Raw genomic sequence first — 16,771 nt, 5'->3', positions numbered from 1 at the left:
TTCGCTCCAGCGATCGCCAGAACGATGTCCAATCGAGACCAGAATCCCGTGCGCATGGCAAGTACAGTCATACAGCCCAAAGCTGCACAAAGGCGCTCTCAAGGCGACTGGGAAATCACACCCTCGGGTATGGACTTTCAGGGTTCACAGTCGGCGAACCGCAAATTAATCTTCAAAAGCCACGGTGCACACACACACACCAGATACGACTGAAAGCGGTGAAAACGGCTGATGAAGCAAAGAAACCTTGCTCGACGCATGAAGCGCGTGAGTCAAAATGGCCGATGACCCGTTCTTGAGACATAACGGCCCGATGATAATTCTCCTCGGAATCCACCGCCAAAAACCTGACACGCAGGTTGATCGGTCACAGCGATGACAACTCTGTAGCAGGGATCCCTTTCCCGGGAAACCCGAAATTTCGCTAGTGACTCCCGTTCGACAATGTTCGCTTCAGAACTCGGAGCAGCTCAGCTTTCTTGTCCGACTCACTCGCTCCGCCCTCTTTTTTCTCCTCTTCCTCCTTGTCGCCGTCCGGTTCCTGTTTCATTTAAAACATTAACTTTTAACTTTTGAAAATAGAAATATCTATTCCCTTTAAATGACAACAATAATACATGGAATCAGAAATGTTTACAGTGGATGAAAACCACCACAACGGAAGTGACAAATCCGTAACATTCCAATTATTATCCCAATTATTATTATTCCAATTAGTTATTTTCCAAGATTGCGGCCGAACCACGTGACCGATGACATCATCATTAACATATTTTATTCCCCATGGAGAGTTCTTTACAATGAGCCATGTCTCAATTTTTTCTGTTGAGCACTTTCGGAGTATAGAGGTGCAAAGTTTTTCGGTTTTTCCAAGATGGCGGCCGAACCACGTGACCGATGACGTCATCAATTGGCCACAGTCTATTGCAGGGCAATACAAATATGTGTGTAAAGTTTGGCAATTCTACGTGCAACGGTGTGGACGTAGTACTGCGAACAAACAGACAGACAAACAGACAAACCAACCGATCAACATACTTGCCGGAATCTTTACCGGCAAGTAACAAACAGACAGACAGACAAACCAACCAATCAACATACTTGCCGGAATCTTTACCGGCAAGTAACAAACAGACAGACAGACAAACCAACCAATCAACATACATTCCGGCAAGTAAAACACACACACACACACACACACACACACACACACACACACACACACACACACACACACACACACACACCGGAGTGATCAACATACTTGCAATTTTTTTTTTTTTGCCAAGTAACAAACAAACAAACAAAAACTTTCTTTTATATATATAGAAGAACGTGTCCCCTCGTTCCCACCTCCTGCGTGCGCAAACTGTTTCAGCATTTTGGTAATGCCTGCAGTGGAGGAGAGGAGGGACTATTAATGTAGACATTGTCAGGATACAGATTCCGTCTGGAGAAGGATCTGCACTTCCTGATGGAGCGCAGCTTCCATTAATTAGGCTATTCTCAAAGCACATCACTTTGGCGTGGTAGGGCAACTTGGCGAGCACCCCGTTGATGCGACCGTATAAAGACCAGGCAGAGTGGCTTCACCACAGATTGGGCTGATTCTTTCAAAACCCTCGAGAATGAAGTTGGTCTGGTCGGTTGGTCGGTGATCGTTGTTGGTTGGAAGTTGGTCGAATCGAAGTTGGTCGGTGATTTAGATACGAGATACATCTAGATTCTCTGAGTTTTTAAGTAATAATCTCTTCAGTGAAATCAAAGTTTTGCAGAAATTATTCTGCTTGTGAATCAGCCGTCTCTGGAATTTGCCCAGCAGGTTACTGTGTGAAGACAATAGAAAAGTGTCCTAATATTGTTTCTGTCTTTTCATGGTCAATTGTAGGCAATTTTGGTTGATAATTTACATCAGTCGGTGTACCTAAGAAAAGTTAAGGTGTACCACACTTGGTTTTGGCCTTGAGCTGACATTTCATTTGATGTACCTTAGCCTTTACAGAGCATTGGTGCTGCCAAAGCAGTTTCTTGCTTTTTGCAGTTTCGAGCTGACAAAGTTCCAAAAAAAGTTTGGGTTGCTTTTGGCATGTTTAGCTACATCCTTTTCCTTCTGTTGCTGGATTTTCCTTGTCGATGCTCAGACCTTGTTTCTCTGCTTACAGTAGGCACGCCACTTTTCACTCGTATCTGTGCCAGCAATGCGATTTATTTTCCGTTCCATCTCCAAGCATTTGTTGTCTAATGCAAACATTTATTTGGTTTTCTAAAATAATTGGCTCGAGAGTAGTTTCTGGGAAATACAGTACACTCCACTCCTGATTTCTCCAAGACAGAAATTAAATTGGCATAACCAATATGGCACATGACCAGCCCTCTATCTATCCCAAGGGGAATGTGGGGTGGGAAGAGGAGCACGAAATCAAGAAGGTGAGGGAAAATGAGGGTTGGGGAGGAGGGGTGGGGGGGAGAAACGGTGTTTACACAGAGGACGTGACGGCCCACGGCCACAGCGGAAGATAAGCAGAGAATAGGAAGGACACAACCATGACCTAGAGTCCATTAACGGATCAGAGAATGAGGATGTACAGTGCGCCACGGATCAGGGTCCAATGTCACAGAAGCTCAAGAGAGGCACAAGGCAGAGGCACAGAGGCACAACCAAATGAGTGCACAGCACAACTACACCACACCGACATTTCTGGAACGACTTCCGCATGTGCCACATATTCGCTTGCTCCGCCTCTTCCACTTGTAGCCATGAGCCAATTACGTGTCGCCCCTCGCCAACCAGGCTCCACTCCACGTGCTGTTCCCGAGGAGGGGGAGGGGCGAGGAGTGGGGGGAGGAGGAGCGATGAGTGGGGTGGGGGAGGGCGAGGAGTGGGGGTGCAGGGCCAGGGCACGGTTATCTTGTCTATCCTGCACTGTACTATGTGCTATGTGATTAGGCCAAGTAAAAAAAAAAAAAGTTTCTCGTCCCCGCCCGCTTCCTTTTTAGTCGCCGCCTACTTTTATTTACTATTTAATACTATTTTTTTTTAAATATATACTTGTTTTTTAAAAATCGTTTTGCGAAGAAACTCGGTCTAAAAACATGCCGTTTCCGGGCGTTTGCTGATCGTATCTTGTGCATTGATGATCTGAACTATTATGGATCGCGCCCTCTAACGGAACTTCCTGGTTAATACATGCTCGGCTTAACGCAGACACTTTGTGCTAAAGACGGTCAATTCTCGCAGCGGTTGTGCACTGGGCAAGTGCAATTTACGTGTAAAAATCTTGCATTTCATACTTTTAATGGTACAAATTTGAGTAGGGTATATGATTGTAATATTTGAGTAGGGAAAAAATATGTAATATTCGTGTGTGTAAGCATACGTTCGTCGACAAAAGTTTTGAAGTCTTGGTTCGCGAGATCAGTTGTAGATGAGAAGCGAACGTTGAACGATCTCTTCGCTAAATTTGCCAGTGGAGAATTTGACGATGGAGATGACATTGGTGATGGATACTGTTGTGGAATTTGTAGTGGGGGACTCAGGACTCCAATGACCGGACACAGGTTTACAAAAGGTCTGGTTTATTAACTGTATTTACTTCATTCCAATTACCAAAATGATACCGCATAATATAATGGATCAGGTTAACTCTTTTCGCTGGTCCTTCTCGTTCATCCGATGTTCCTCCGACACTCCCGTTCGGTCAGCGCTTCTCGTAGCAAGTCCCTACCCAACGTTTGCTCTCGGTTATATCGCCAAACTGGACTTAATCCTCTCTCCGCTGATGCCCCGAGGTCATGCATTGCACCGAGTCCTGGCATCAGCTCGCTCCCCTCCTGCTGTGATTTCCATTTACACAGTAGGGGGGGTGCTCTAGCCTGGGGCCTTGACCAGGTGTTTCAAGAGATTACCATGTTCATGCACATTCTGACACTCATTTACAAACTCGTCTTTAACAGAGTTTGCATGTAAAATGTATCTGCTTTGTTACCAGGTTAATTAATAAGTTACCAGTGCCAATTAATAAGTTACACTGAGTTACACTTCCACAATTCCCTCATTTTTTTGTTTTTGTTTATATTAACCATTAATCTAAACATCAATATAAGTAAACAGTCAATCACTACAAGTAAACATCATTACAAGTATAAGTAAATAATCATAACTTTGGTAATCAAATTCCCTTAGGCATACACCGTCATCCTGCAAGAATCACAAAACATTTCGTTGGTCATTGACTTCTTCCATATTGTTCAATCTATTGCATTTGCATCACAAATATATTTTCAAAACAACACTTCACCATCACCAAGATACAACAATTTCACTTCATTTTCAAGTTTTGTAAAGCATCTGCACCATCTGGAAAAAACGTTTGCCTCCACACACATGTTGACTTTGTTTGAAAGGAAGGGCTGATCACTTGTGTTTGAATCCAGGTATGAAACATTTTCTCCTAATGTCTTCATAGCTCCTGCACTACTTCGTGTAGGATTTCGCTGTTGTGGTAACACTGCGGAGTCATAGACTGACCCTTCTCTCCATGTAGCATTCTTGCCACTTTTTGCTGTGAACCATAATGATTCCTTGAACAAGGCCTTCGCCCAGTTGTAGTCAACTTGCCTCCTCCCTCATTATGAGTGGGCAGCAAGTATTGGTGTGACGTTGATTGGCCAGCAAGATGTGGAACAGGGATGCCGGATGCATCCACAATGATGTTGGGACCATGGTGTTCAGGTCATCCATGGTCCATACCAGGCGTGGCCCGCAGAATCGCGCACAGCTGTTGTGAAAAGGCACAGCCATTGGTTTGCAGCTTCATGCTGGCTCCCCGGAAGTTGGTGAAGTAATAACATATGTCCCCGCATTTCACAGAGGTTGCCGGTAAAATGTCGTTGTCCTGCAACTTTTGATGTGGTGAATGTTCGAAGCCTTCGAACAAGAGTAAGTGATCGCCTTTCTTTCATATGTTGCAGTGTGATCCAGGCAAATGGTCACATAAATTTCCTTGGTGAAGGTAAGCATTCATCTCCAAGTTACACAGGAGAATGTCTTCATCATTCTTTGAGAAAGAGGGTGTATGCCACGGTTAACTTCATTTTTTAGCCACAAATTTTCTTTCTTTCTTCTTCCCAATTCCGTTAGCAATCCCTCCAAAATGTGATCTCGTTTTATCCTTATGCTCAGTCACATCTGAATCTGCTTTCCGCACACACTGAATCAGATAGGGTACATCTTACCATGAAATCAGCATAATCATGTATATCTTCCGACAGTTTCACATTCAACAATTTGTTGTTTTTCCTTAACACAAAAAGTTATATTCATTTATATGCGTCACACAAATAATATTCAATCAGGTATGTATTTTATTACTAAACTAAGAATAGCATTGTATATGATTACAATCACAAACGGGAATACCTAATTCCCAACAACAATTTTCCCAAACCAACAAATTAAGCATAATGTATTATTACCATAATTCCTCTCCACTTTTTCTTTTCCCTCTTTTTTTCCTAACAGTGTGTCACTCGTGGTGATATGAGTTCATTGATATTGTAATTGACACAACTCATAACATTGTCGTTATGCCATTATCTTAATTCTACTGTTTATGTCGCCATAAAAGTCTTCCTTTTCTGGTTCCACATTTATTTCCTCATTTGTCACTTCATGCGTTATCATCGTGTTGTTGGTTACCTTATTCAAACACACCGTCACTAAGGCTTTCAAGCAAGCCACCACTAAAACAATTGCCAATATAACTACTAAACCAACAAACAAGTCTGCTACTCCTTGTATATATTCATACCTATGACATAGTTATATGTCGATGACATTTAACATTATATACCAAACTAACAAGCTTCCTAAAAGGTAAATAAAGAAAATCCCTTAATATGTAACATAATCAGATTATTTGTCTTGCCCTGATCCCCCTATCTCCCGGGGTTGAACTCAATCCCCTGATCATGAGTGTAGTTGTGATACATTTTTCACTCATGTTGTATTAATATCAGCAGGTAATTGTATGTCATGTAGGCAAATAAATGTCACTATCCCAAGTAGGAATATCACATGTTGAAAATGTAATGTTTATCAATGCAAGGGGTGTTAAAATGTAATTCAAATGACTGTAAATCACGACTATCATTTATCTACCACTGAATGTTCTGCTGGGCTGCTAGGTGCAGCCTCATTTTCTGTGGGATCGTCCACCTTAGCCCCATGTGCTTGTTTGCAATGAGGGGCATGAATCCAACTTTCTATTTTGGGTCCATATTTTTTTTCTATTCTTATCAATCTCCTATGGTTTATCATTTCGTTCCAAGATACCGCCACCAAAGGTTTTAACCAAAGCTCTACCAAACTATTTCCAATTTGAACAAAAAATGCCAGTGAAACAATGATTCGAAGAATTAACTTCAAGGGGTCAATGAATTTATTCTATAGCCAGATCTAATTTTCCCATCCAATAGTTTGCCTTGCTACATGTCATATTATAACACCTTAATAAACCTTCGAAAAAATGTTTCCCATCTCAACAAATTCCCTTTTTTTTTTTTTTTTTTTTTTCAAATAGCCATGTGTAACTTACGTATTTAACTACAATTTCCTCTCAATTTGTTTGGCCTAACTGGCCGCAAAAGTGGCTGCCAGCATGCAGTACCGTTTTTTATCTACCAAGGAAGTGTTCCACACAAGACCTCTACCAAAATGTTGTTTGTAAAAAACAAATCTGGGATTTCTGATTACATGGATGCACACTCTCAGGACATTTTCAGGCTGCTGTTAACAATCCACTACGATAACTTAATTCCTTTACCCACAATCAAATAATTAGTACAAATTGAGGATATTATCCCTATCACATTCTTTTATAGATTCATTATGTTGGATCTAATTTTTTTCCAATAATTTTCCACTGCTGTAAGGCGGAACAATAGCTCTCATAAGTCTTAGTAATATCGTACTTAATTTGCCCAGCAGCGAATAATTTATTTACTATCCTTTCTCATCTGTTAACCAGTGACTTTGTTTAAACTCCAGAACTGAAAACCCACAATAGTTCAAACCAGCAAAATTTTCTTTACTATTTTCCCATATCATCTATGCCTAAAACACATCCATACATACAGCACAATTTATATGCTGATAAAATTCAAGTTTATATATATAAAAATCCGTGAGCAGAGTACTCTGGGAAGTCAGTGTAAGACCTCTCCCAAATTTGGCTAATTTTGTACTCCCACATTTTTTTTTTGTACTCCCACATTGTGTACTCCCACATTGGAACTATCTATTTTCAGACAAGGCACACTGTCGGTGTCAACAATCTTGTAAGATTGATACACAAAAACACACACACACATGCATTATGCATATTTGTTTGCGTTGGAACCATTATTTACAGATCAGATGGGTGTCAATTTTATTTTAATTTCATAAAATTTGTCAATCAAATTAAAATGCTTATACACAAATAAACTAAAAGTCTATTCTTAGAAAACCCCTATGATGTCACATTGAAATTACCCTTTCAGTTTTTGCGAAGAAACTCGGTCTAAAACTTGCCGTTTCCGGGCGTTTGCTGATCGTATCTTGTGCATTGATGATCTGAACTATTATGGATCGCGCCCTCTAACGGAACTTCCTGGTTAATACATGCTCGGCTTAACGCAGACACTTTGTGCTAAAGACGGTCAATTCTCGCAGCGGTTGTGCACTGGGCAAGTGCAATTTACGTGTAAAAATCTTGCATTTCATACTTTTAATGGTACAAATTTGAGTAGGGTATATGATTGTAATATTTGAGTAGGGAAAAAATATGTAATATTCGTGTGTGTAAGCATACGTTCGTCGACAAAAGTTTTGAAGTCTTGGTTCGCGAGATCAGTTGTAGATGAGAAGCGAACGTTGAACGATCTCTTCGCTAAATTTGCCAGTGGAGAATTTGACGATGGAGATGACATTGGTGATGGATACCAAACAACGAAAGTAAGTTGGCCTCGTGATATAGCGTAAATATTTAAGCCATATCAAGACATACATTTTCTCGTGTACTTGTTTTTAAATACTTGGTGCATTAAAAAATCCATATGTAGCTGTAACGCTATACTTGGATGGCCTAGTACTAGTGTAGTTTCGTGTATTCTGAAGTGTGAATACAGTCAAGCCATAGTCCTACCCTATGATGTAGGTTTAATGGTGGGAGGTGGGAGTACAACGCGGGTCTCTGAGTGAGAAGCTCGGTATCTAGGCCCTGTTGTAGTTAATAAAGTAGGCCTAGATTTCTGCAGTATTGATTTTTCATTTATTTCGTCAAAGAAAATACAATCACAAAAAAAATTCTTAACAAAAAAATTCTTAGAAAAAAATAGCAAAAAAAATGAAAATAGTAAATAGTAAGGGCCTCCCTCCTCCTTTTTCAAAAAGTCCGGACGAGAAACATTTTTTTTTTTTTACTTGGCCTTATAACTTGATCTGACAGAAAACGATGTGTTTTACATACAGATCCCTTACATATAGATCCTTCAGAAGACCCCAAAGATCAAACAGACCCCAAAGACCCAAAAGACCTTTGAAGACCCTGAGTACCCAAAATACCCCGATGACCCAAAAGACCGAAAAGACCCCAAAAACCAAAACACCCCGATGACCCAAAATACCCTGAAGACCAAATGACACCAAAGACCCAAAATATATTTACAGACCCCGAAGACGCAAAATACCTTTACAGACCCCAAAGACCCAAAATACTCCAAAGATCCTTAAAGACCCAGATAACCCTGAATGCCCAAATGACCCTTAAAGATACAGATCATCCAAAATACCCTGAAGACCCCTAAGACCCATAAAGATCCAGATGACCCAGAACACCCAAAATACCCCAAAGACCCAAAAGACCTCGAGGACCCTTAAAGATGCTGAAGACTCAAAAGACCCATTGGACCTAAAATACCCTAAAGACCTTATAGACACAAAGACCCCAAAGATCACTAAAGACCCCACAGACCATTAAAGACCACGAAGACCATTAAGACCCCAAAGACATGTAAGATGCTTGAGACCAGCTTGGACCCTTGACCATTTAAAGCTTTATACCACTTAGACCTTGTTAGATTACAAATGAATTACAAATAAATAATATCCCTAATATTACAAATAAATTTGTAGAAAAACAAGACCGATAATCTAACAACGGTGTATCCGGGCTTGTTTGATACTTTAGTTGAAGAGGATAGAATGAACTGGGTTGGGATACCAGTTACCTGTTAGCAAATAATGTGAGTAATACATTTTTTTGACTTCAGGCATAGACAGCTGGTTCGTGAATGACTTGGTTAAAAATCGGCGAAACGTTCCACAGCAGGTTATTATAATTCCTTTTCATAAAATTTGCAACTGTAATGATTATATTAAACGCGTCCCCCTGTCATGTGACCAGATCCTCAGCTCTGATTGGTGTACGTTTGTGGGGACATATGGACAAACGCCGTTCTGTTGTAAAAAATGTTTGTATTATGATTGGTGTAAATCATGACAACACAGCAACTCAAGTTCATTCAGGTCATTATCCTCATTTAAAACAAGCATGTGTCTCTGTAGCGATGTATGGTGAGGCACACTAGAAATGATAAAATAATGATACTCCAGAAAGAAAAATAGGACCGCGGGTCCAGAAGCTCATCTTTATCAGCAGCGGTCAATGATGTCATAAAATATCGAAATTTGTTAATGTGCAAGTTACATGATTGGTTAATGAATCTGGTCACATGATTGGTTGAATGGCAGCCCTCTTGATGCTGATTGCAGTGGTACATGTTTACTGGTCATGTTTTAGCGCCCCCTGTAGGTTATGGCAGGAATTTTTTTTGAGGATTTTAGACCTGATTTCAACCCGATAATGAGCGCAGATTTTGATGTGGTTAATACACCATAGGGCATCAGATATGAAGCTTGTGGCCAAGTTTCATCAGAATTGCGTGTTTGGTTCAAGTGATAATGATTGAAGTGTTTACGGACTGACTGACTAACTCACTAACTTACCTACGGTTTGACTAACTTACTCGCTAACTTATAAGCTCTGCAACTGACTAAATTCCAGTTGAGCGTAAAAAATAAATAGGCTTCAGCCATACTGGCTTTAAAGTTAGAACAGAACAGAGTTCAACCAAGTTTAGAACAGGGATCAAACAGTCTGTCTCGTATTCATTATGCATGTTAAACTTACCATGGTATCTTTACCTCCGCCATCGAAGGTGGATGGAGGTTATGTTTTCACCCCTGTCTGTTTGTCTGCATGTGAACAAGATATCTCAAAAAGTTGTGGACGGTTTCGGACGAAATGTGGCAGAGAGGTAGCGAATGTGACAAGGACGAAATGATTCGATTTTGGTGAAGATCTGGATTCCGATCCGGCTACGAAATTTTTTAAAGTGATTCTTCACCTTTGGGAGATGCGGCCAAAATGATACATAGCAGGATATCTCAAAAAGTTATGGACGGATTTGCACGAAACTTGGTCGACAGGTTGTGTTTGTGGTCTTTCTGTCTTCTCCCGACTCCTTGCTCCCCCAGCTCTCTCTGTGCTCTGTCCCCCAAATATTCCTACAGGTCGCACAAGATCTGCCTGCAACCCTCTAATGGCGAAAATGCCAAAATCAAGACTCTCTGCTCACCTTCACTCTTTCATTCTTCTTTTCTTCCACCTCTGGACCAAACTCCCCCACTCCCTTCAATCCCACTCCTCCCTCCAGGTCTTTAAAACAGCTGTTCACCACCATCTCTTATCTTCCCCCATCCAAGACCTTGATCTTTTCTACCCCCGCTAATTCACCCCAGATCCACTTTTTTGAAATACCAACTTCTTTCCTGGAAGTCCTAGCAGTGTCCATGTGTTTTTCCCTCTCCCACCCCCCCCCCCCCTTCCCGTGCCTCCTCGCCCAAGCCCTCTCCCTCCCACAGATCTCCCAATGTCCCTGCTCTCAAATGTTGTACTTGTGTGTTTCCCCCCCTCTCCCCATCTTGTCTCCCGCTCCCTTTTTTGTATGGTTTGTGTGTCCGCTCGTTGTTGTTTTTTTGTGATTAATGTTAGCTGTTACACGAGCCTCGATCTTGTATACAAAAACAAACAAAAAAAAAAAACAACATCAATTTTATTTAAGAATTGCAATTTTTCATTGCGACAATGACCTTGTGCATGTAACAATAATGTGGTAGAGTAAATTTCGAAGCAATTGGCACAAGGGTATGAAATTGTATTTTTTTTAAATCAAAGAAAATGTTTGCTTGGATTTTCAAAGTTTCCAATTTAAAAGTTGGCCTCCAAATCGAGTTGCCAACTAGGCATTCCTCCATCATTCAAGGTCCTTCCTTGGCGCACCTTATCTCCACTCCACAAACAAGGATTTCATCCGCAGCTTGATGGAGTAGTGTTCTCCCCTCTGGGCTGGCTCCCCTACCTCACAACTTGCTCAGCTTGACGCCATGAAAACCAAGGCCTACAAGATTGTTGAAAACTCCCGTGATGAAGATGAATCAATGGGCCTATCACTTTGCCATCGCCGGCAGGTCTTCTACCCTCTGCCCTTTACGTGCTTTGCCCCCCACATCCTCCCTAGATATCTGCAGGGCGCACGTGGTCTACCAGCAAACCCCTTCAAGTGAAACTCCCAAAATCTAGAATCTCTACTCACCTCCACTCACTTGTTCCTCTTTTTCCCCTGTAGTGGAACCAACTTCCACATTCATTTCAATGTCATTCTTCAAGGTCGTCAAGACAGCTGTTCACCACCATCCCATGTCATCCCCAATCCAAAACAAAAACTTTTCTACACCCGTTAAACCACCCCTTCCCCAAATTTTGCTTCTCTATCTGTTTATTTTCTCCCTCGGCCCTGCAGTTTATTTTTTTGTGTACAAGATCGAGGCTCGTGGAAGAGCTAACATTAATCACAAAAAAAAAAATCAAACAGACATATAAAACATATAATAAGGGTAGCGGGAGACAAGATGGGGAGAGAGGGGGGGGGGGGGGGGGGAGCACAAACACAAAATTTGACAGCAGGGGCATCGGGAGATCTGTGGGAGGGCTTGGGGGGAGGAGGCGTGGGAAGGGGAGGGGGTGGGAGAGGTATAAAACACATTGACACTGCAAGGAATTCCAGGAAAGAAGTCGGTATTTCAAAAAAGTGGATCTGGGGTGAATTAACGGGGGTAGAAAAGATCAAGGTTTTGGATGGGGGAAGATAAGAGATGGTGGCAGTTCTCCTTTCTCTTTCTGCTGTTCCTTTTGTCACGTTGCATCCTGATTCATTCTGTGTTGTTGCCCTTCTACGAGTGTTGACTCTGTACACAAAAAAAGGACTTCACACAGACACAACTCACTCTTATGTAACCTATTTATTATATGCCTTGCCAGCAGATCCACAGCGAGAGTCAGGAGCAAGTTTGATACCTGTAGGAACGACAATTCCGTTGTGAAGAGTCTTAGCCCTTACCACCCAGACATCTGAGGTTGCTCAAATCGCTGTGGGTCCTTGCGGGTTCTGATGGGTCTGTGCTAATAACTGCACCTCACAGCATCAAAACACATCAGCAAATACTTTCCACTGAAAGCAGACGCTCCAGGATGTCACCTTGTGCTTCTGGAAGGCCGAGAGTACTCACTTATCTGTTATTTAACGGCACTAATTATTCCCACCGTCTTCTAGGGTTGGCCAGAGAACGTTTTTCGCCCAAGAGTGTTACGAACACCATGGGCAGTCATGACAATGGACTGTTGGTGATTTGGGTGGGAATATATTCTTGAACTACTCACAATAATCCGATGTAAGCCGTCATTCTTTATCTGTGTGCAAAGTTTGAACAACATTGGTAAGTGCATGTCTGAGAAAAGGTTGAGGACGTGCTCAACATCAGGTTGTTGTTGTTGTTTTTTACAACTAAAATGGCCGCCAGTCGGCCATCTTTAATCACATGTTGAGCCAAAATGATGTGCATATGTATATCATCATGTATTGTCTTTGTACCAGGTATGAACAAAATCGGTCCATACATCTCCAGAGATATGTTTGCGGACACATGCACGCACAAATGGACGGATGGGCAGAGCCAATCCATGTAAGTCCAACCGGGGCTAATGGCCTAGACTCTATATTAACGCACACTTACCTGTAAGCTGTCTGGGTTGGGTTTGAATCTTGTCCCAGCTATAAACTGCGATCATGGTGTTTCACAGGCAGGGTGATTCATCAATGTGTGTGCCCATCTGTAGACATTAGTCGGTGGACTTTCAAGATCCCACGGTGTCCTTCGCAAAGAGTAGGCGAGCTATCACGGGCACCCTGGGAAAGTTCTAAATTCCAGCCATAAATGTTTTGTCAAACGTCAGACCTGGCCAACCTTCTTCCACCTCCTTTCAAAAACCTTGGCTAAAAACTTCCCATGGCCATTTTTATACACCCTCTTATATCCCTTGCCAGCTGATTGGTAGGGGGTGCATTATTGACCCCACACAACCTCTGCACAACCCCACAATAAAGTGGGGGAAGTGGTTTGGCCTTTTAGAAAGAAGAAGTCATTGATTCTCATTTTTCTCATATCATAAGCAGCCATTTTTGTTATGATTATGATATTTCTTTGTGTCAAAACTTTAGAAGCCATGGCACTAAAGTAAAGTAGAAATCCCATTAAAAAAAGATTATAATCCAGTGCAGAAGTCGCAGTAGAACTCTTGCATCAGTGTTTAGTTGGAGAAGTAACAAAGCGGCGAGTAACGCAAATACAAACAAGAAAGACCAATCAGAAATTGCAGAACCCTAGCCAGGACGTGTTTTCAGTGGTTTTAAAGGCTTTTGTGTTGAAACAAACATGGCGACCGAACCACGTGACCAATGATGTCATCGTTATTTTTTTTTTCTCCACCAAATTATCCCGAGATGATGCTCAAGAAATTGCATCTTGATCGGATGAAGTTTTCTACTTGTCGAATTATGACGTCATAATGGAGGCACCTATGACATCATCATTAACATATTTTATTCCACATGGAGAGTTCTTTACAACGAGCCATGTCTCAATTTTTATATTCAGCGCTTTCGGAGATATAGAGGTGCAAAGTTTTTCGTTTTTTCCAAGATGGCGCCCATACCACGTGACCTATGACGACATAATTCTCATTAAAAAAATTCTACAGGTGGAGTTGCACCTATGGTGAAAATTTCCTGTCAATCTGACCAACGGTTGCAGAGAAAATCATATTTATTCTGTGCGGACAAACCGAGTTGGACAAAACCAAACAGACAAACAAACAAATGGACTCAAATGCAATACCCTCTCCTCTGGCGAGGGTAACTCGAACGGCACTCAGTAGAGAGCATACCTCCCTCCGACTGGTTGGCCATATCACTCAATGGTGAAGAATCACATAAAAAATTATACTAGCTGGATCCGGATCTTCACCAAAATCGAATCTATTTGTTCTTGTCAGACACACAACCTGTCCAACAAGTTTTGTCCAAATTCATCCATAACTTTTTGGGATATCCTGCTATGTATCGTTTTGGCCCCATCTCCCAATGGTGAAGAATCACTTGTAAAATTAAATAACTCTGATATCCGAATCCATATTCAGATCTTCACCAAAATCGAATCGATTTGTCCTTGTCAGACACCCAACCTGACCAACAAGTTTCGTCTAAATCCATCCATAACTTTTTGAGATATCCTCTCAAATTCGCTACATTCGCTACATCTCTGCCACAGGGCCTTCTCCATCGCTGCTCCCACCCTCTGGAACTCACTACCTCACACCATCAGAGACTCCTCCTCACTCACCACATTCAAAACATCACTAAAGACCCACCTGTTCAACACTGCATTCAACATTCAACCCACAGCATTGAACCCCTGACTATCTCTTCTCCTTCTCCCTCCTTTTGCTTTAAATATTTCCCTATTGATTCTTGTCTTTTTGCAATTGTTGTTTTCATGTATTGTTATGCATTATGTTTTGCACTCTGTCAAAGCGCCTTTGGGCTTCATGAAAAGCGCTATACAAAATAAATAAATGAATTATTATTATTATTATTATTATTATTATTATTATTATATCCTGCTATGTATCGTTTTTGGCCCTTTCTCCCAATGGTGAAGAATCACTGAAAACATTCTAGTAGCCGGATCCGAATCCGGATCTTCACCAAAATCTAATCATTTCGTCCTTGTCTCATTTGCTACATCTCTGCCAAATTTCGTCCGAATCCGTCCACAACTTTTTGAGATATTTTGTTCACAAACGGACAGACAGACAAACGGACAAACGAATCTCCATCCACCTTTGGTGTCGGAGGTAAAAATAGTGACGTTCGTAAAGTTAAGTCGATAACCCGTAGGATTTCGAAACTTCGAAATTAACAACTTCCTCCCACATACTCTTTGACACAAAGTAATTATCACCGGCTTATTTTAACTGAAGATTACTGTCACAGCCTTTTTTCGGGCAATATATTTTATCACGAATTCCAGCCTGAAGCCCATAAACGTACGTGCGCCTCACTCGAGCGTGCATCGCCCCCACCCATTGTCGGCAAAGGCAAATATCAACATGCACTCGCTATTGTACCTCGAAAGAAGAGGGGACATGATAATGGTTCATAAGATCATGTATGGAATTGCGAAAATGGACCAAACCACTTCTCTGTTAGCAAATACAATACTCAGCAACAAGAGGGTAAGACTCATTCAAACCATTTAAGGTAAGAACATCCTGGAATAAATTTTTTGAGTAAAACTGAGTGGTCCAGCATTGGAACAGTCTCCCGCAGCATATTATTGAACTTGACGCAATACGGGACTTTTAAAATGATGTAATCTGCCCAAGAATGCTCGGCGCATGCGCAGAACCCCCAATAATCTTCGGGGCATGTGAATTGCTATAGTCTTTGTGTGACAGGGTTTGTTACCAAAAATGGCTCACAAAGCTTTAAAAAGGAGCCAAAAAGACTTAGAAAAGTATCTGGGAGAAAGCTGGGGTGCGTCTGCATTAAAAAAAAGAGTCAGAGGGAGACACCTTATCTGCTTTGGTGCTGAATACCAATGGTAGGTCATACCTGCGGCTTGTGAATGAGTTTACTGTTTGGTTAAAAAGTTTAAAATCAACTTTTAAAATAGTTAAAAGAAATAAAACATAAAAGCACAGGGTAAGTTTAAAATCACCTTTTAATATGACGATATTTACTATTAATCATGTTGGGGGGATATGGTGCGGATGGGGAAGTGGGTGGGGTGAGGGCTGTTGTGAATATCTTGTTTGTTTGGTTTCGGAACCACATGAAAATTGCTTTAGATTTTTGCATCTATTGTTAAAAGGAGAAGTGCCGTGTGTGTGTGTGTGTGTGTGTGTGTGTGTGTGTGTGTGTGTGTGTGTGTGTGTGTGTGTGTGTGTGTATGAATGTGTGCGAGTGCACATGCATACATGCAGTGCCCTCCATAAGTATTGGAACAGTGAAGTCGAATTTATTATTATTGTTGCATACTCAAGAGATTTGGATTTGAGATCAAAAGATGAATATGAGGCAAGAGATGAAGAATGTGCAAACAATAAATGCAACAAGAAACACCTGTCAATCATTTGTGCCATTACTTATGTTTACCTAAAATGGAGAGACTGATCATAAAGAGTGCAATTGTTCTACAATGGTAAAACATAATATATGCATCGAAATACAAATAAATAAAATCTGACCTTCTGTACTGTTGTCTCATTCA

The sequence above is a fragment of the Myxine glutinosa genome, chromosome 1 (assembly GCF_964187855.1).
Source record: "Myxine glutinosa chromosome 1, kmMyxGlut1.1, whole genome shotgun sequence".
NCBI lineage: Eukaryota > Metazoa > Chordata > Myxini > Myxiniformes > Myxinidae > Myxine > Myxine glutinosa.
This window is presented reverse-complemented; position numbering follows the sequence as displayed.